The sequence below is a fragment of the Marmota flaviventris genome, chromosome 6 (assembly GCF_047511675.1).
Source record: "Marmota flaviventris isolate mMarFla1 chromosome 6, mMarFla1.hap1, whole genome shotgun sequence".
Taxonomy (NCBI): domain Eukaryota; kingdom Metazoa; phylum Chordata; class Mammalia; order Rodentia; family Sciuridae; genus Marmota; species Marmota flaviventris.
Genome location: NC_092503.1, coordinates 62,274,242 through 62,296,064, shown reverse-complemented (window position 1 = coordinate 62,296,064; position 21,823 = coordinate 62,274,242). Strand labels below are relative to the sequence as shown.

The 21,823-nt window shown below is 36.5% G+C and overlaps 1 non-coding gene across 1 annotated transcript; it reads left to right on the top strand.

Moving 5' to 3' along the window:
- Positions 1–779: 779 nt before the first annotated feature.
- Positions 780–886, top strand: LOC114086988 (U6 spliceosomal RNA). Its single transcript, XR_003581723.1, has one exon. It is a non-coding gene; the product is annotated as a U6 spliceosomal RNA (small nuclear RNA).
- Positions 887–21,823: the final 20,937 nt, after the last annotated feature.

Below are 21,823 nucleotides of genomic sequence, written 5' to 3'. Positions count from 1 at the left end.
TTCATTCATGTTCCATCAGTCAGCCCTAGTCACCTGGCCCTAACTGAACACCAAGGAAGGTTGGGAATGGAGGGGAAAAAATGCAATGGGTAAGCACTCAATATGCCACATACCTTTTATTGGTTTCAGATATGGCTAAAGGGTGAAGGAAGTTTGAAACCTGAGGCAAGAAATGAGTGCTCTATACTACTCAACAGGAAGGGAGGGAGGGTGGATAACAGTGCACTAAAGACAAACTATTTCAAATTTTTTCTTAGGTGGCCCCATATACACGGTGGACCTCTTCTTGGGTCAGATATTGACCATCTCTTTGCTAAGTTTCCTCATCTGCAATATAGTAACAACTCATCATTCTACTAACATATTTGAGCAAAGATAATAATAGTACCACAGCAATAAGATTGTCCTAAACCTCACCATAGAATGATATAAGCAGTCTGAAAATTCTGTCATATCAAATTTGGTATCATCTTTGTAAGATTAAGGAGTTGATAAGGATAAGCGTGCTGTTGAGGAGAGAACTTAATTACCATTGTGTCATAGTCAAATTTGTGTCATCACAGGATACATTACCATGAAGATTCTCTGTATGTAAATGAAATTATTATTATAATTAATTTATGAGAAAAAAGCTACTCTATGGAAGAACATTTTCTAATGTTATATCTTTGGATATACATAGGACAAACTATGGGTTGTGTCATAATACATTATCTTCATGTAATTCAAGTAATTAACTTTCATTTATCTTAGTGTTTCAATTCAAAAAGAAACATTGAGTGCTAGCTTCTGAAGCACATATGCTAAAATTGAAATAATACAGAGGAGGTTAGCCTGGCCCCTGTGCAAAAATGACACACAAATTCATGAAGCTTTCCATATTTTTGTGGTATTGTGTGCATGTTTGAATATGTAACAATGAATCCCACCATTATGTATGACTATAGTGCACCAATTAAAAATATGGATAAAACCAAAAATAAATATTTATTATGCACTTACTAAAGACCAAGCACCTTGCTAAAATGCTCATTTGTTATCTCATTTAGGCTTAACAACTCTTTCAATTATACATCTCTTTCTTGCCCTGAACTTTTTAAAAACTGACATAAGTAAGGCTCAAAGAAACTACTTGCCAGTGGCTGAGAAATAAGAGATAATATTTAAAACAAGGTCTTTTTTGACTTCTGCACTACTTCTGGTACACCTGTAACCTCAGCTGAATAACACAAAGGTCTTTTTCCTTTAGTAAACTCTTTTGACTTTATTATTGTGCTCTTGATTTTTACTAGACATATCCATATCTGTTATTGGGGCAGGTATTCAGAGTAATGTACATTCTTCATAAAAGTGATTAATTTATGCCCATTTTCCAGAGGAAGAAAGAAAGACTTGAAGAATTCAAACATATTTTTTTTTCACTACCAAGATTTGAACCCAACCTGTATGATTCAACTCCATTTCATGGTACCTAGAGATTTTCTATTTGTAGAAGAAGAGAAAGTCCGTGAATGTTCCAATTACCATTAAATATGTGATAGAATTATCTCTGGAATAAGTTAGATTTTATAATCACACAATTAACTAAAATGACTAGCAGTCTCATGCAGAAAACTCCATGACATTCAAACCCCACAAAATATGTTGGAATAAGATACAAATAAAACACTATAAACCAGAGGAAAATTATTCTTAATCAGTTATTAAAATATTCACATAATTATTATCACAAAAGTATATTAATAGATGAATGTTAGCAGAATATTTTATTAGAATTCATCAAATGTTCCTAAAACATGTAAGGTTGTAAGTGTTTTTACGAAAGAATATCAGCCAGAGATGAGGTCATCCACTACCAATTGACTTCTCTTCTTGTCAGTCTGACCTGACCTCAGCTATAATTTCTGATGGAGGAGTCAGAATCACACCTAGTCATTTAGATACTTGGCAATCCTGCCCAGTCGCTAAGGAAAATCAAAGCAGTAGGACAGACATTGGGAGGAATGCCTCAGAGAAATTCAATGAAGGGGCTTATTAGAGGTGCCCAAGGAGGCAGTGCCAGAATTTCCATGCAGCAGGACTTAGGGGCAAATGGGATCCTGATCTGTTCTGTTGGAGTTTGCCTACACTTCACATTTGATTTGGAAAGGGTCAACTGTGCACATCAGAGGAAGAGTAGAATGGGGGGTCAAGACTTGGGGAGATAATAAAAGGAGCAGGGTGAGTTTTCCAACAAGGGAATAATTCTCTTGAACCTGAGACCAGAGATCTCTGCCCCCACCAGGTTTTGTGACACCCCAGAATGGCAGCAAATGAATCCGTGCCCTCTGTGAACATCCATTGGAGCTGTGGAAAACTTGTGCCTGAGAACCATAAGCAGCACAGCAGAAATTGAAGCACTAACCATGAAGAACAGACACGATCAAGGATAACTCAGCAGATGCCGTTGTGGCGTCTGGATCCACAACAGATTCGTATCCTTGCCCTTCTCTTCCCCCTCGTCTGGGTACTATCACACTACCTGGAACCTAAAAACACTCTGGAAGAAAGAGGGATTTTGCCTGAATTGATAGAAAGGTTTTGCCATGCACCTGAGGATCATCACAGACACTTTTAAAATATGAGTTAAAAAAAATGATTCCAGTTTTTATGCATGTTTGAGGTTGCAGGATAATTTTTGCTTCTCGACACCTGTGTTATCCTGACAGCCTGTCAGCTGATAACAAGTTGGTGTGCCTGGGTTCTGCCCACTATAATTGCATTTCCATGAATAGGGTGGAAGGGCTCACCTATTCCTTTGCCATACCTTTAAGTCCAACTCATCATTTCATTAGTCCCACAACAGGTGACTGGTTTGCATTATTGTTCTAAGAGCTCATCCTAAGTCTTACCTCCAGTCTCAGCCTCAACCACTTGCCCCTGTCCCGCCTTCACTCACCATCATCCCCATCTGATCTCAAACTATTGATCTCTGACCCTGCCCTCAGTCCCACCTTTGGCACTGTGGACTTGATGTTTACACACAGTCTCCCAGGGTGTGACCTTTGACGTTTTCTTGTGGAATCGACTTGTCTTGTATTCCCCATTCTCAGGGTCTTATTCTGCCCTGGGTACAAAATTCCCTACTCCAAGTTCAGCTCCACTGAATGCAAGTTCTCATCCTGGCAGTTTATCAAATGCCTAGTCTGGCCAATTCTAGTCTCATTACAAATGGTGAATTTGGACAGACAAAGGGAAAAGTTCTTTGAAGAGTTTTTAAAGGCTTTCCATGAGTGGTTACCGTTTCTCTAGTGAACATCCAATACCTAAAAACATCATGTGGCCTAATCCTTCTTTCTGCCACCCTCAAATCCACAGTCATCTCATGTGTTCCTCCCCTGTTTACAATCAAGTCTCTATAGATCTCAAAAACCCTTAAAATCGTTTTAGATTTGGATATTTTATGAACAACAGCATTTGGTAGAATGGTCATGTTGTCAAATGGAGTTCAAATATCATCTCAAATATCATCATGTTACGGGCCACAGTTGCTTCACCCAGAAGGTAGAGACTATGAGGTATTTCTCACAAGGTTGCTCTGAGGATTTGCACATGAACAATACCTAGCTCACGCCTGTTATATAGTAGGCACTAATATTAGTTTTTCTCTACTTCTGCCTTCCTTTACTTGGTCTTTTTTTTTTAATTCAGTAGATATTTATTGCATCCCCCAAATACTTCATATCTGTATGAAAGCTTGAAACTACAACATTTTCTTCTTTTTAACTTTGCCCAACAATAAGCTCTGCTGCATTTGAGAATATACAAAGGCCATAAACTTCAAAGGAAGAATAATTTCAAGTGTGCAACTTGAAATTATTGGAAAATGTTGCACACTTAAAATCTTAACCTATTGGCTTGACATTCTTCCTTTCAACTACTTTCTCAATCACCGGACAGATACTTGGTCTTAATGGTTGAGTTGGTCTTATTCTGGAGCACCCTATTTTGGAGAGAACAGAGATGGATGGATCACTTTATTGGGCATAATATAGAGGCATCCACATCTCAATTCTTCATCACACACTTTTTATTAATCCAATACTCTCTATCTGTGATGTTACCTCCTGGATTACTAACTAGAATGTCATGGAATGAAAACTGCAAAGCCTGGATTCCAAATAGGCCCACCAGAGGCTCCAAATGTGGGATAATTACTTGGAATATAAACATTTCTTTAAAAATATCCCTATTTTAAACTCAGATTTAGACAAGCTATTACATAATTAGAGCATAACTTCTCATTTCTCCTTTCAAAATGACTCTTCAGCCCACATCTAATAGGCTGCTAGGTCACTGTCACACCCGGGAGCAAGTTAACTCTGTACCTACTGAGCTTGTGAAAGGTGGTTTTTCATATTCATGAGTCAAAAAATGTGGTAAGTGGAGAAAGGTCGGTGGAGGCTGGCTCCTGAGCCAAATGAGATAAAGAGGCAGCCATACTGTTCCTGAAGATTCGAAGTGAGGTCTTCTTTCCAGTTTTTCCAGTTAGGGGCCAGAAGGTCAATCCCTCCTCCATCTCTTGGGGTTAAAGTGTTTGCCCTTAGCACACATGAAGAATCACCTTGAGGTGTTTATTAGCACATTCTTATCACCTTCTGCAGCTGCTTGCTACTTAAGAAGCAGAAACCCCCACAGATTAGGAGAAGCAAGACTATTATGGTGAAGGAATTTGAGATGGTTACCTGTGAAAATCAAAGTTACCTCCACACTTCTCTGGGTTAAAGCAAGAGAAAACTCTGAAATAATTCCTTGCTATTCTTCTTCTAAAAGTGTGTCCAACTTACTTTTTCTTTTTGTTTGATTGTTTAAAAATAAAATAATTTCCAACTTTTGAGAATAGAAAGAATCTGGAATATAATGCCTGAATCTGGTCATGTAAGAAATATCTCTGTGAGATGTGCCTTTAATAACACACTAATTGTAACTAAGTGTGCAATATTGAAAAGTTCCCATAGCTGTGTCTTGAAAGGCTGAAATAACCTAAATTACAGAGTGATAGAGGTCCCTATTGAGTGTGGAAAATTTATGGTGTTTATACAGGGAGAGACATTAGCCAACCACAATTCATGCTAAGGAGGATTTTGAACAAAGTCCAGATGGTGTTTCAGCAGTAAAATGCAGTTATCCTGGGACTATCTGGTGAACAACAAAATCATTGAAGTCAAGCTCATTGTCTTTTGTAGGAATCAAGTTCAACAGAAGCAGAACCAGAAGCAATGGAAAACAGTCATATAGTTTAATATTTTTTACATTAGAAATGACACTGTTTATTCTATCACCTAATTTTTATTTAATGTACAAATCATATATTTACTGCAATAAAGGAAAGAAAAAGGGGAAACGTCACATTCCCATTATCCTAATATTGATAATTAAAAGCATACATAATTCAACACAACTGAAATCAAAGCATATCTTCAATTTACTTTCTGTTTTTTTAATTTAACTAAATATTAAATAATCATTCAATAATGTCATTTTGGGAAGGCTTCATAATGTTCTGTCTAATTTACATACCATAATATATTATTTGAGTCCCCTCTAAGGATGGATGCTTACAGATTTAGATAGGATGCTTACAGATTTTTTAATTTTTATATATAAAAATACAAAGAATATATCAGGCAAACAGTTCTATCCCCTTATGATTTTTTTCCTTAGGCACCCTAATCTTTTGAAATGTGGCAATACAACTCCAATATGTCCTCCATGTGACAAATTATTTGTTTTATGTTTTGCCACATCTGTGCTAATATCTCCATCTTAAAATTTTCCATTTCATAAAGCCATCTCCAAATTCTATTGAGCTCAGATGACTGCTCACAGTAAGTTCCATTTTACTTGGCTCCAATCAATTACAGGAATATAGATGATTTACAATCCAAATCATCTGCGCTCATACATTTCACATAGGGTAAAACAGAGTTGACAACCTCACTTGAAAATGTTAAAAGGGTAGTCCATGTTTTCATGTACTAGTAAGTGATTTCTCAGTTAAATCTGAATTAATTTGAATATATAATAGAGCCAAAATAGCCCACAAGTCTGGATTTTGTGGAATGCACAGCATGGGATCATTTCTATACTGAGATTAAGCATTTCATTAATTAGTAAAGTCTCAAATCTATTTTTCCTTTTTATTCATGATTCAGTAACACCATTTTACCACTTCTTTTCTAGAAACAGAGGGAGTAATATTTTTTCTTAGAAAAACAAAGTTTTGTTTCAAAGCTGCTAACGGAATTTTGTATGATTTCTGAATTGTCTAAAAGTTCACTGCAACCGTGCATTGCTTTCCCCACTGCCCTTTCCCCAATGTTGCTTACCACAGGAGAAAGTAGAGAAGGTAGGCACACTGTTACCCAAGAGGAGGCCAGTCGTGCCACTAGGAAGAGACCTGGACACCAGGAAATAGGCTTTGGGTTGCCCTCTTTTGTAGTAATTGACAAGCTGACATACTTCATATGAGTATCAAAAATAAATTGTACCAATAGAAGAAAGAATAGGCCCAAATCTTCACCATGTAAACCTAGGACCTGACTTCCTTGACAAGACTCCTAAAGTGCAAGAAGTAAAATCAAGAATCAATAAATGGGATGGATTCAAATTAAAAGGCTTCTTCTCAGCAAAGGAAACAATTAATAACATGAGGAAAGAGCCTACATATTGGGAGAAAATCTTTACCACATGCACCTCTGATAAAGCATTAATCTCCAGGATAGATAAAGAACTAAAAGAACTTAACACCAAAAAAAAAAAAAACCCAAAAAATCCTATCAATAAATGGACTAAGGAACTAAACAGACATTTCACAGAATAAGAAATACAATTGATCAATAAATATATGAAAAAATATTCAACATATCTAGCAATTAGAGAAATGCAAATCAAAACTAACTAAGACAAGAATACAGGCAACAATAAATGATGGCGAGGATGTGGTGAAAAAGGTACACTCATACATTGCTGGTAGGACTGCAAATTGCTGCAGCCACACTGGAAAGCAGTATGGAGATTCCTCAGAAAATTAGGAATGGAGCCACCTTTTGACCCAGCTATCCCATTCCTTGGTCTATACCCAAAGGACTTAAATTCAGCATACTATAGTGACACAGCCACAACAATGTTTACAGCAGCTCAATTCACAATAGTTAGACTATGAAACCAACCTAGGTGTCTCTCAATAGATGAATGGGTAGAGAAAATGTGGTATATATACTCAATGGAATATTACTCAGCTTTAAAGAAGAGTAAAATTATGTCATTTGCCAGTAAATGGTTGGAGTTGGAGAATATCATGCTAAGCGAAATAAGCCAATCCCAAAAAACCAAAGGCTGAATGTTTTTCTCTAATATGCAATGCTAATTCACAATAAGTTGGGAGGAGGCACTAGGAAAGAATAGCATTACCATAGATAAGGCAGAGGGAAGTGATAGGAGGGGAGGGGAAGGGATGTGGGAGTAGAAAGAATGAAAAAAGACATTTTTACTGTAGTATATATGTGACTACATAGCCAATATGATTCTGCAACATGTACACTGAAAAAATGAGAAATTATATCCCATCTATGTACGATATATTGAAGTGCATAAATACATTCTATTGTCATTTATAACTAATTAAAACAAAAAATTTTTAAAAAGATAAATTGTACCAAAAAATTCACATCTGAATTATCATAGAGTCATCAGAAACTGTCAGAGCAAAACTTGGTTTGGGATAATAAAAATGAGTTTTTAAAAATATTTTTAAAATATCATATGCAACATACTTCTGGTGGGTGGTTTGGTAGGGAGAGAGGTTTTAAGTCTTAATTTGGAGCTAACAACAAGAAATTCAGTTCAGTTCAATTTTCATAGAAAATAACTTATAGTTTAAAATCAATCTTTGGGGGCTAGGGTTGTGGCTCAGCGGTAGAGCGCTTGTCTCGCACATGTGGGGCCCTGGGTTCGATCCTCAGCACCACATTAAAAAAAAATAAACAAACAAAAATGAAGATATTGTGTCCATCTACAACTAAAAAAAAAATTAAAAAAAGAAAGAAAGAACCACCAAAATCTCTCAAGGGGCTACAAAGATCTTCTTTAGTACATGTATGAAGACTTGAATTGGATGTCAACATACTTTATATATAAGCAGAAATACAAAAAGCGTGGTATTTATGTGTATTAAGAATTGTAATGCAAAAAAAAATATTACCTTAGATTAGGTAGAGGGAAGTGAAAAGGGGAAGGCAGGGGATGTGGGGATAAGAAAAATAGTAGAATGAAACAGACATTATTACTGTATATATGTATGTGACTGTATGACCAATGTGATCCTACAATATGTATACTCAGAAAAATGAGAAATTATATCCCATCTATGTATGATATATCAAAGTAAAAAAAATCAATCATTGGAAATAAAATTCACTGGAAAGAAAGAAAGAAAACAAACAAATAAAATTTCATACATCTCATGACTGGGTGTGAATATCAATTTACTGATGCAGCTGATGTTAGACTAATCTTTATGCTTTTATTTATTTATCTATTTTTAAATATCTCTCTCTCTCTCTCTCTCTCTCTCTCTCTCTCTCTCTCTCTCTCTCTCTCTTAGTATTGGGGATTGAAGCAGGGCCTCATACATGCTAGCCAAGCACTCTACTATTGAGCTACATCCCCAGTCCTATACTTTTATTTTCTATGATGTTGTTAAACATAGAAGAATCAGGGAAGAAATTTGTCTGAAAGACTAACAACTTTTGGAAAGAAATATCATTCCACATTAAGTGTATAATTCTGCCAGATTCAGCAACAAAGTAAAAGGTAAACAATTTACTTCACTTTAGAGCAAGTTGTCACATACAATGAGGGCCTTCCCAAGAACCCATGGTTTAGGAAAGAATAAAAAACAAGATGGCACTCTGAAGAAGGAGGTGCTGATCCTACAAGGTACTGAAGATTTTCAACCTAATGTTGAGTAAAATGTCTCATCCTTATCTGATGTTTCATGGTTTGAAAAGGAAGGACCACTGTAAACTCTTCCCAATTCTATTTAAGTGCTCCACTTGGTGGAGTTCCTGGGAAGTTTGGATTTGCTACTACAACTATAGTAGCAAGGTATAGCCAGGTGCATTCACTCAGACTCTTGAGCAACAGTGATTGGCTACCCGCTAAGCTAGAACTGGCAAAGATGCAGAGATAAACAAGGCTCAAGCCTACTCTCGGGAACTCACAATCATCCAGGGCAGAAGTGATTTTTTTTTAAAACAACAATCTACTATAGAAAATTGATTGTTATTGTAGAATACATAAAAAAGGAAGAAAACTGGAAAGAACCCTTCATTTGAATCCATGATTTAAGTGAGGGTTATTAGGAAATATTTCCAGTATCACACCTAAAATGTACAATAATCAAGTATTCATTTATTTCTTCACTGTGTACCCATTGTGCCTAAGCTTGAGCAGTGTTCCTCTCTGCAAGAACAAGGGAGGAATTTCAGAGGTTCCACTTTGGACAGGTTAATTTTAAGAAGACTGAGACATCCAAGTAGCTTGTGCCAAAGAGATGTTAGTTGTACATAAGCTTAGGTGTCCTCAGCGCAGAGACAGTACCTAAAGCCATGGGAGTGAAGGGGGCCTCCAAGGGAGAGAGCTTAAAGAAAGAACAGAATCTGGGATTGAGCCTAAAGAGCATCAACATGGAGGGGGTTAATTAGAGGAAAAAGAGAGTGTGAAAAAGCTGAGAAAGAACAGTCAGAAAAGACTGAAAAACCATGAGGAGGCAAGCCAGGAAGAGGGAGGTTATGGAGAAGAGAGGAAAGGGAGAAAAAAAACTGCAGAGATGAGAGACCTATGAGTGAGCATCACCAGGACTGGGGACTCTAATACAGCAGGGCTGAAGAAAATAATAAATTTAAGAAAATGTGGGTAATATTTGGAGTAATGAGAAGAGGCATTAGATTATGACAGAATGTATTCAATGTTCAAAATACTGTATTTTGTCATGAAGGCACTAGGAATCCAAGAGACGATTTTAGGCAAGGAGGTAACATACAATATGTTTTAGAAAAAAAAAAAAATCTCTCCAGAGGGATTGAAGATGAGGGGTTGAGGAGCGAGGAAAGGAGTTCAGTTTTCAGAATTTATTCAGTAACTTTTCAGGAAGACCCAAATTAATAAAACAATGGATGGGGTAGAGAGGAAGAAATAGATTGGAGAGTTACTTAGGAGGCAAAAAGGTTAGAATTTGGAGATGGAAAGGGAAGAATAAAATGATTTTAAGGTTTAACCTTTCAGGGTTTCCAAGATTCCTGTTGCCATTTACCAAAATTAAAAAAAACAAGAAGCACAGGTTTGAGAGAGGAAGATGATATGTTCTGCACTTGATGAGTTTGAGTTGTGGGTGGCATATCTACCTGAAATATAAACCTGAAGCCAACGTGGGTGGTAAAAGGCATAAACCTACTTGAGAATCCAGGACTCACAGGTATTAATTGAAAGTCACAGAAGATAAGAAGGAAAAGACACAGAAGACAGCATTAGGGAATCCTGCATTTGAAGGGTGGGCTAAGGAAAGACTGGTCAGTAAAGTTGCAGAAAAATCAAGAAAGGAGTGACACATAAGTTAAAGGAAAGAAGAAAGAAATGATCAATAATATCAAATGGTATCACATATTTAAAGATATGTCAAGAAGGAAATTGTATGAATCTATCATCCATCTCTGTATCTCAATAATAAGGCTAAATGGATAGGTATTATTAAAATTTAAGTACAGATGTGTGAATGCACACACACACACACATACACACACACACAGACTTGTTGTTGCATGAAGATGTGGATGGTAGAACCCTTGCCTAGAATGCATGATGAGGCTCTGGGTTTGATTCCTATAGTACACACACACACACACACACACACACAAAATGTCATCAGAATTAAATGACAGATTACAAAACATAAACTTGGGAGGTGAGTATGGAAAATTTCAATCATGGACAAGGAGAGTCAAGATACTTCTATAGTCTCAACTCCTTGTATTTTTGTCATTCAATCTGCATGAGTATGGTAGGTTTTTAGTATATGGTATTATATTATACTACGTAGGTTATCAAGGAAAACTAAACTTTCATGCCAGATATATGTGCTAAATAAATCACACACAGAGAAGGGAGAAGCTATGTAATAAATATTCATTGTGGCCTGCTAACCACCTTTTCTATAAAACAAAATTATGACTAGTAACAATTATGTAATAATTAGTAGTAACTATTTTAGTTGCTCTTTAATTTTAAAACAATTTTTAAAGAATAAATTTAAAAATTCAGTAAAATATTTAAGGTAGGAACTAAAATTTTCACTAACCAAATAAAATTATCACCACTCATAAATCACATCCAGTCCTACACTTGTAAGTTTTAAACACAAAGAAAAGCCTGAAGGAGTCATTTAGTATGACAGAATTAAAAGAACTTGAGCTCTGTTTCTTCTTCTATCCTGAATAAATTTGAATCTTCCATTTAAATGTGGGAATATGAAGAAATGCTCTTGAGATGAGCTTAGAAAATTCAGAACAACTTTGAACTCATTTTTGAAAGGAATATATATAATAGCTGTGTGCTTATGTCTTGGGGGTAACTATAAAAGAGAAGTCCTTGGCATTAACCTTCACATAGAATGCAATGTTTATTAAAAGATAAGTAATTAAAATGTCCCAATTCAAAGACTACATATATAGCTAAAACTCAACAGGGATCACAGCAGTTGTTCAGAAAGTAGATCAACCAAAGCAATGTTTTGAGGAAGAAGAGCTTATCATAGCCTTTGTTTAGAATTGCTGGAACATGGTGAAAACAAAAAGCATACCAACTTTTAGTCATTTCTGTTATTGCTTCTAAATTCTACACCAAAACTACACATCCTTCCTACCTGTACCCAGAGAGACATTCCCACCTACTGTGCCCTTGGTAAGCCTCTCTGGGGAGGAGCTGGGCTCCATATTTAGTTCCATCAGGCTCTCTGATCCCCACCATCATGCCTCACCTGCCCAGCACCACTGGCCCTACTGAGAACCAGATGTGATGTGGCTTTGGAGAATAAAACATCAAAAATAGTACTCATAGAAATAATAGGGTTCTTTCTTGAATTTTTGCCTGATGTGAGCTGAAATATTGAATTGTAAAAGAGAATGTAAAGGTTAGAACTGTAAAAGGGCTATCTGTATGGGGATTATATTTTCAAAAATTAGCATGTTCCCCAGTGGAAAAAGCATGAGTCAAAGACAGAAACCTAGCTTGGAGGCTTGGTGGAGAATAAGAGAGCCACGAGCAGTTCTTTAAGCTCAGTCTCAGATACAGAAAGCAACTGTGTTTATGAAAGTCAAGGAAGGTGAGCTCTAGAAAGAGAATTGACTACACAAGTTCATGTTACAGAAATCCCCAGGAACATGGGAAGGAGAGACAGCTTGTCAAAATACTGGTGATTTTTAAGAGACCCATTTTAAAAGAATAACGGAGGAAGAGATTTACTACACAGTCAGTGAGAAACTTAAATGGTACTGAAGAAGACGGCAGAGGGTTTGCATCACTCATCAGAACTTGACAAGAAAGGAAAGAATAATTTGGAAAGTGGATAAACACACAACTGTCCACAAAGTTTTTGTTGTTGTTGTTGATAGTGGTGGTTGGTTTTTATTTTATTTTTTAAGATCAGAAAATGTGCATATACTAGAAAGAAGACAAAGGAAATTCACTGGTGGTAACTGAGCTCGGCACTGCACCAGGACAGTGGCCAGTGGGTGAGCAAATCAAGATGGGAAGGAGGAAAGCTGAAACCCCTGACTGTGACCTATAGACAAGGGGGCTGCAGGAAAAACCTGGTGACCGTAAAGTTGGAGGAATCAAATAACTGAAGACCTAGTATAGGTAGAGAAAAGCTTTAATAGCTATGGAAGAGGGAAAGGGGGTCATTGAAGTATTAATTTCAAGATTATGGAGTTGGAGCAAATATTAGCTGATAAAAGGATCATTTGAGCCCCAAGAGACACCTGCATGTGAAGGCTTTGATGAGGAACATGAATTATCAAGTACTCTAGAGAGAGCCTGATGCATCAGAATAATAGACATAACTCAAGGAGTGTGTGGTGAAATGCTTTTCAGATACCTGCTAGACTATGGGATTTGAATCTGGGTATCCTTGTACCTTAAATGAGGGATATGTAGGGTTCAAGGTATATTTCACTGAGATTAAAATGACAAGGTCCTTATCATGTCTAGCATCATTACTTAAGTCCTAGAGATAAGATTTACATATTTGTCAGGATGAAATGACATCCAAGACTGACCAGAATTTATGAAGCCTAGTAGGAAGGCCTTTGTCACAGTTAACTTTAACAAGAAGTTATTCCTTTTTTTTTTCTTATTATAAAAATAAGATACTGGTAATAAGTAAATTTTGGAAAACTACAGAAACACATTAAGAAGAAAACAAACTGGGTGCTGTGGAGCACACCTATAATCCCAGTGACTAAGAAGGGTTAGGCAGTAGTAGGATCTCAAGTTCAGCCAAACTCAGTAACTTCATGAGAACCCATGCCCCCGCCCCAAGGAAAAAAAAATAAACTAAAAAGAACTGCAGATGTGGCTCAATGGCAAAGCATCCATGGGTTCAATCCCCATTACCAAAAAGAAAAGAAAAATTTTCCTTAATTCCATTGCTCAGAAGCAAATATCACACATATTTTGGTATGTGTGATGAATGTATTTTAATGAGATGACAGTTTTGGGAAATGGTGGCAGTTTGCTTGACAGACATTAGAACCTCCCTTAAATACAAATATTTGAAAGAAATTGAAAAGAAACACAAAATTTCTGGCTCTTGTCATCTAAATTTTAATTTAATTTCTAAATCTTAATTTAATTATTTTGCATACATATTCAATGTTGACAACTAAAATTGAAAAGTGTGGTATCATCTGATATTGCTTTTGATTCCTAGGCATTAAGACTTTAAATGTTATTTAATGTTTAAATTATTGGAAGATAGATTCACTTTTAAAAAAGAAAATAATTTAAATTCGTGGAATAGATGGTTTGAGACTGGAAAAAAATTAATGTAGATTTTCAAGGGTCCAACTTCATGCCATTTTTCAGGTGCTATCCATGAGAAGGAAGACATCATTAAAACAAAATTTATAGATGAAATTACAAAGAAATCAAGAAGATCCTGAAAGAAACTAAAATAAGAAATAAAACCAGAGATTCTGACATCAATAAGGACCTGGGAATATTAACCAATATTTCAAGACATAATTCTTTAATTTTAGTAAATAATGTATAAAGTGTAATTTTGCAATTAAGTAAACCCTTAATTTTAATATTCTTCCCATTTTAAGTTAGCAAGAAATAAATATATCACATAAAGCCATTGGGTGATAAGTGGTATTATTTGAATAATTCAGAAAGGGAACATTAGATAGAAAAGTTTGCATCTAATAAATAGAGACAAAAGAGAAGATTTAGTCTGAGCAGTTTCCCAAAAGGTCAACAAATCTATCTTATCAGAAGTTACACTCAATATTTTATTTTATCTACTATTTTATTTTAATTTTAATATATTATCATGTGTCAAAAAAATAACATCAGGTATTTCCATTTGCTATTTTGATGAAGTCCTAAAACCTGAGTACATTGGAAATTTTCTCTAAATAAAACCTTTTAACTCAAATTGGAAGAAGTGGACTGACCTTCATTTTATTTCATGATAACAGTGCTGGGTGGTAAAATTTATAGCTAAAGAAATTGGCTGGTTCTTTCAGGCAGTATCTCACCATCACTGGAATAAAGCTAACCTCTGATGTGCTGTCAGGGCTGCCTGACTTCAGCTGTTTATTTCACAGGTAATTAGTAGATATCTTTTATATTCTACTAAAGGGTCATTCCAAGAAGAAATAGAAAACATCAGACAAAGAAAATATGAGTTGATCTTGTCAGCAGCAAGGATTTCTCTGCAGGAGATCTTGCTGTGGCTTTCATTATCACAACAACCAATAGGTGTTGCTATAGAAACTATACTGTTAACAAGCTAACTGAACAAGGCAGAGGCAGATAAATGATGAAACTGAAAAAAAAAAAAAAAAGAGGAAAAGAAAAGGCTGTAAGGTTCGGTTCTCGTAAATGAGTCTCTTGCTTTAAAATCTTACCTTATCTCTCCTGGTTTTCCCATTAATACTGCATGGATAATGTATGACCAGTAATGAGAACAATATAATAAATTCACACAGCCCTCTCTGGCAAGGTCTCAGGGAGCTTTATAATTGAAAATGAAATTAGAGGCAACAATAAACCAATACCTTAAAAATTAGAAACTTTAAGTCCAAAGTGATCCAGACAAGTAATGAGGTGTCTCCTGGCCCTCAACGATGGAAATACTGCACACTCATTATCTAGGTATGTCAAATGTATTTGAGAAATCCAGGCAGTGCAGTCAGAAATAAAATATATATCATCACAGCCCAATTAATAATTAGCTATCAAAGAAGAAAATAATTCAAAAATGTTTTAAGGCATATACTAGATTAAAATGTTACAAAAATCTTAACAAAACCTCAACCTTAGGCAGTGGAAAGGCGTACAAATTTAAGCTTTTTCCTATTAACATTCAGGTTAGACAAAGGTAGGGAATTATATCCAAAATATATATGAAGCACACTTACAATTCAAGTCCTCGGAGATCATCAGCTATAAATCTTTTCACATTTCTTTTCTATAATTGCCTCCCCTTCGAGACTAGAGCATACCCTGCAAAATTTGCCACTTACCAAAGGATTTCTGTGCATCTAGACAGGAAGAAATGTAACCATTTCTGTTTTAACATTGTTCCTGAAAAGGAAAAAGAAAACAGTTACACAGCTTCCATTCACCAACACACCTTCTTTAACAGTCTGTGAATATAAATGAGGTTGTATTAATGCTCAGTGCTCAAAGTGCAATGTCTCTTCATCTGATTGATTTTTATGTCCCCTTCATATGTCTCCCAATTATTTCTAGAGGTCCCTGAAGAGGTGATCACATGTGATAACCAAAGGTCCCCTCTACCCACAGCCAGAGGGCTGCCTCTGCCCTCTTATATTCTATTTTTCTGGGTGACCCACTCTCCTGCTCACAGGCCACCATAGATCCTTCCTATCGTCCAATTAATAGGTCACTTCACAGTACCCCAAAGTCCTGAAGTGTTGGGAAGAATGCCTTCCACCTCGACTCCATGCCTACTTTCATCTATTCAATATTATTCAAATATAATGATTTATTCAAGTAATTATTTTAGTATCTATACCATAAAATGGCCCTACTTGTTGCCAGAGTTGCACAACGACAGTACCTGTTTTGTTTAAAAAAGTAATCCATTACCACAAGTAGTAACAACATTATTCTGGCACAAAACAGTCTCAATCCTGCATAGATAATAAAATCAGTCCAGGGAACAATATTTATAGAGATTTTGTTTCATTGCAGTCACTGCTTTAAGTTTGCAAAACTGAATGGCTCATTTGAGGAGTTGGTCCCCAACAAAAGATGGTCCATCCTAAGACTTCATTCCACTTTCAGGCAGAGAGAAAAAACTGAAGCTTTCAATAACATTTCTGGTCTATTTCCACTCTTGTCATCAAGGTTTCAAAACTCTCAGGGCTTAGTTTTAGTCCAAACTCAGGAAGTCCCTTCTGTGCATCGTTTCTGCAAGAAGAATCTAGGTGCTGCAGAACCTTGGCAGAGAGCACTTGGGAAGAGCTCCAAAGAAAGAGGAAGCCAGGGGCAGGGCCAGACACTTCCTGAGAATGGATTTTTTTTCCTGAGTGCATCAACTTTGACAACGGGGACCTATGATGAATGATTGCCCCAAGAATGTTGGGGTTTCAGGGCAGTCTGTTAGTTTTATTTGCAAAAGAACAGAGAAGGTGAGATCTCACACAGGCTTGTAAAAACATGCACACTGGGAGTGAGTCAGTTTTAATTGTAAACAAGCCACTATCTTTACTTTCTTTCTTTTTTTCCTTTTTTTTTTTTTTTTTTTTGGAGGAACTAGGCATCAAACACAGCACCTTATGCATGCTAAGTAAGCAAGTACTCTGCCACTGATCTACACCCCTAGATCCCCACTCTTCTTCAACATGAAAATAGATAAGTAAATTATAAGGTGGTCATACAAAGGAATACTATGGGGAGTTGAAATGATAGAGTTGGATCTACACAAAACAAGACAAAAATATCAAAAAAAAAATAAATAAATAACCATTGAATGCTCAAAGTAAATTTCAAAAGGATGCAATTTCTTCCAAATATGCCAAATGATAATATTCTTTATCATGTGAACAAATGTGCCTGGTAAAAATATAAATACAGGAAAGATAAATGTCAATTTTAATGTGATGTTTAATTCTGGGAGGGGAAAGAGGAATGAGATAGGGTCAAAGCAGATTTCAATATTAGTAAGAACATCACAATTACTATATCGGAAAAAAATATGACAGCACATTAGCCTAGTTTAAATATTGAAACTTTGCATATGTGTCTGCTGTATCATTCTTCTAGAATTTGTATTTTTAACTATTTTGTAATTTATTTAAAATCACAGATCCATTTTTAAAGACTTGTCAAACTTATGAAGAGTAACAATTTCTGGCCATCCTAACATTTTTAAAAAGTATTTTTTTCTCCCCCTCATACACTGCCCTTGTAAGAGAGTGTTTCTGAATGGTTTTGTGCATTGCACAAGGGGAAATGAAGGCAGAATCTATCCTGCAGTCTCAGAGCCAGTGATAGCTCTGATGGGACCCTACTTGTTAAAGGAAGAGGCTCTGTGCCTTCAAAGGTGCCACTGAGCACACGAGTTTTCACCCACTCTAAGAAATACCCTTTTCTAATCCATGCAAAGGCTCTGTATGGGCTGCCAGTGGCCTTAATCTTCCCATAACTCCATCCTTCTCCCCTTAGACCCTTTATTATCTTACTTTCCTTCCCACTTCCCTTTGATTGTCCAGCATAGAATCCCAAGATATGGTGACTGGGTCTTCCTTTGGAGACAGAAACTAGGGATAAGGGAAAGGAAGACCTGAAGTCTCAGATGTAATACATTGTACCCCATCTTGACTTACAAAAAGGAACTATAATTTTGAAGTCTATTTTTTAATGTGGCAAAAATTATATAACAAAGTTTACCAGTGTACAGTTTAACAGTGCCAACTGTATGCGTATTGTTATGCAATAGATCTCCAGAACTTTTTCATCTTGAAAACTAACTCTAGCTTGGCACACTGGTGCATGCCTGTAATCCCAGCAACTTGGGAGGCTGAGGCAGGAAGATCCGTGTTCAAAGCCAGCCTCTGCAAAAGCAAGTCGCTAAGCAACTCAGTGAGAACCTGTCTCTAAATAAAGTACAAAATAGGTCTGGGGATGCGGCTTAGTGGTCGAGGTCGCTTGAGTTCATTCCCTGGCACACAACCCCAACCCCTGCAAAACAACAACAACAGAAAAACTGACTCTTTGCCCTTTAAGCAATGCTTCCCCTTCCCCCTCCCCCAACCCCTGGCAATCAACTTTCTACTTTTTATTTCTAAGTGTTTGACTGCTTTAGATTCTGTACGTAAGTGGAATCATGGAGCATCTGTCTTTTTATGACTGGTTTATTTCACTTAGTAAAATGTCCTCAAGGCTCATCGATGTGGTAGCCTATGGTTTTTTTAGAGTTGAGTAATATTTCATTGTATGAATTTACTACACTTTGAAATATTATTTCATCTGTTGATGGACTTTTAAGTTGTCTTTTGTTGGCTATTGTGAATAATGTCGTAAAGAACATGGGTATGATAGTATCTCTTTGAGATCCTATTTGCAGTTGTTTTGGACATATATGCAGAAGTGGGACACTAATTTGATTTTCCACAGCAGCTGCATCATTTTATAATCCCACCTGAAGCCTACATTTTAGAATTGTATGGTAGGGTAAAAGAAATGGAACTCTCAGGAATGACTGCTAAGCACACTGTCCCCTGCAGCCTGGCCTGGCAGAGGGAAAGGCAGGAGGAGGAATAACACACTGGAGAACCATGAGAGCCACTGAACTCGGGTACAGTCACCAATTTAGGGAAAGGAAAGGAATGGCCTCCCTAGGCTGAGAAAAACAAGCTTCCATAATCCCTGGGCCAGAATATAGCAGTTCCTTTAACGTGCCCACTTTGAATAACAAGCCCTTCACAGGCCCTACCCCAGAGCCCAGATCTACTGCTGGTCTTTATTTGTAAGTCGACTCTGGGAACCATGTCTGCATAGCAATCCTGCCCCTCAGGGAGCACAGTGGCACAGATTCCAGGGACACCCTTTTCAGCCTTCCTCCTCTTGGCCCCTTGGAATGCCAATCGGCTCAGAAAGAATGTGACTTATGGTGGAAACACAGGAATAGATCGTTTTCCTTCAGATATTCTGATATTTAAATGACAAGAAAAAATTTGGCACAAAATTCTTAATACTAATAAATTAGTGTTAAGAAAAACTGGCTGGTATCTGCACTGAGTTTCTCTGTACTACCAAGGAAGAAGACAATAATTACTGACTGTATTAATCAGGTTTCTGATCAAAATCCATAAATCCAAACCTAAGACAAGGGAAGGGAGGGAGGGAGGGAGGGAGGGAAGGAGGAAGGAAGGAAGGAAGGAAGGAAGGGAGGGAGGGAGGGAGGGAGGGAGGGAGGGAGGAAAAGGAAAGGAAAGGAAAGGAAAGGAAAGGAAAGGAAAGGGAAAGGAAAGGAGTGAGTGAGTCAGGAAGGAAGAAAAAAAAGTCGGCTGACATGCCAAGAGAGGAGCTTCCATGGTAGCACTGAAGATAAGAACTCTGCTTCTCTTCCTCTTTAATGCCACCTGTCAGCTCCGCTCTCCCTTCTGAACATCTACTTTCTACACATGGTGGGAGACATGCCTACAGTAGCTGCCAGGCTTTTTTACTTGAAGTTCCCTTGAAGAAAAGGAAAATGCCTTCTTCTATCACTTGTAGTTTGAAAACCTTCAGGAAAGAACTTTGGCCTAAATGAACCTCTCCCACTGGATGGGGGTAAGATGCCACGTTGGTCTTCTTGAGTTGATTCATCCCCTGCAACAAATCATAGTGGTAAAAGAACATAAGTGACTTAAAAAAGAATACCTGAAAAAACACTAAAATAAAGAGAAAGGGGGGAGTCCTAAAGATTGGGAATCCACATATGCTCATTACAGAGTCTCTGTGAGACATGTAGCCAGCCCACTGGTGTCCACTCTACCTAAACCATTTCCTTTATGGGAGAGTCAAAGCCTTGTCCTAGGAGGAATGTGTGAGGAAAGTTCAGGAATAATTGGCTTGTTTGACAGTTCATTTGTTTGTGAGCATTAGGGAGAAAGGAATATTTATTTAGAACATAGCTTTAGACCTATTCTTTTTAAGGCCAAATTACTTCAGATTTTAAAAAGAAATGAGTGAATTCTCCTCCACACAAAGTGTAGAGTGAAGGCTGATTTCTATGGAACTATAATTTTCTTTACATTAAGCCTTTTCTACTTCCCAGTGGTGTATCCCCCAGTCCTTTCCTCTGATGCTGTAAACACTGCAATCCATGTCTCAAGTGGATTGTTCCAAGTAGATAATTGGAACAGATTCTATAAAAGCATATTTCAGTGTTTTTTTTTTTTTTTTTATCAATCAGACACTTTGAAAAAAGATCAAAAACATTTAGAAAAAAATCTGGAGTCATGATGCCCTTAGGTTCATAGGTACCCCAGTAATCCCACAAATGTACAAAAGATGGCATAAGCTTGCTGCTCAGAGTCCTTCCACAAACCTCAAGTTTTATGGAAGTATGAATGTTAAATAAATGCAAGTGTGAGTTAATTTTCTTTTGGTTGGTCCTTCTTCAGTTATTTCTGCTAAAGAACAGGGTAAAACATGCTAAAATAACATGGACTAAAATGCAGAACAGAGTTCTGGTTCTGGTTTGGGCAACAGCTATATATACCTTTTTAAACCGTTCTGTTCATTTATAGAAAATTTGGAAAAGAAATGTTGAGTCACTTTAAACTTTTTATTTAATAATTTTATATTGTAGGGATCCAAAGAATATAATTAAAACCTTCAAAGAGTCAGGATTTTCATTCCCAAGAGAACATCTATATCAGCATTAGATTTCACTCTTTGTTAAGACTTTGTAGAACTCACATTAAAACTATGATGCTCCAGGGAACAGAGATTGCAGTAAAACTTGGATAGAAAAACAAAGCAGGAGCAAGAGGTCTGAAATATTCAATTGCAAACAAACAAATTTATCCTATAATTCAAAGAACAAATACATCAGAAACATTTTTTTTAATCAGAGAAATGCACATTATAATTTAGATATGTTCTCACATAATGACACGAGGAAATGTACAAGAATGTTCACTGCATAATTGCTTATATTTTTTGCAGATAGCATAAATATCTGTCAATTTAGGAATGAATAAATTCCATTGGAATACAAATATCAATATATGTAAACACAATGGAACATCACATAGCAGTTCCAATGAACTAGAGACATGTGCACCAACCAACATAAATAAAATCTTAAAAACCTAATGATGAGTAATAAATGTGAATTTCATAAAGATATGAACATAATAACATTTCAGTAATCTTTATTTTTAAATACACAGAACAATACTATATATTATTTATGATAAACATACAAATGTAAAGAGGCTGTTAGCCATATCTGTAAAGTTTTTTCTTTTTCTTTTCC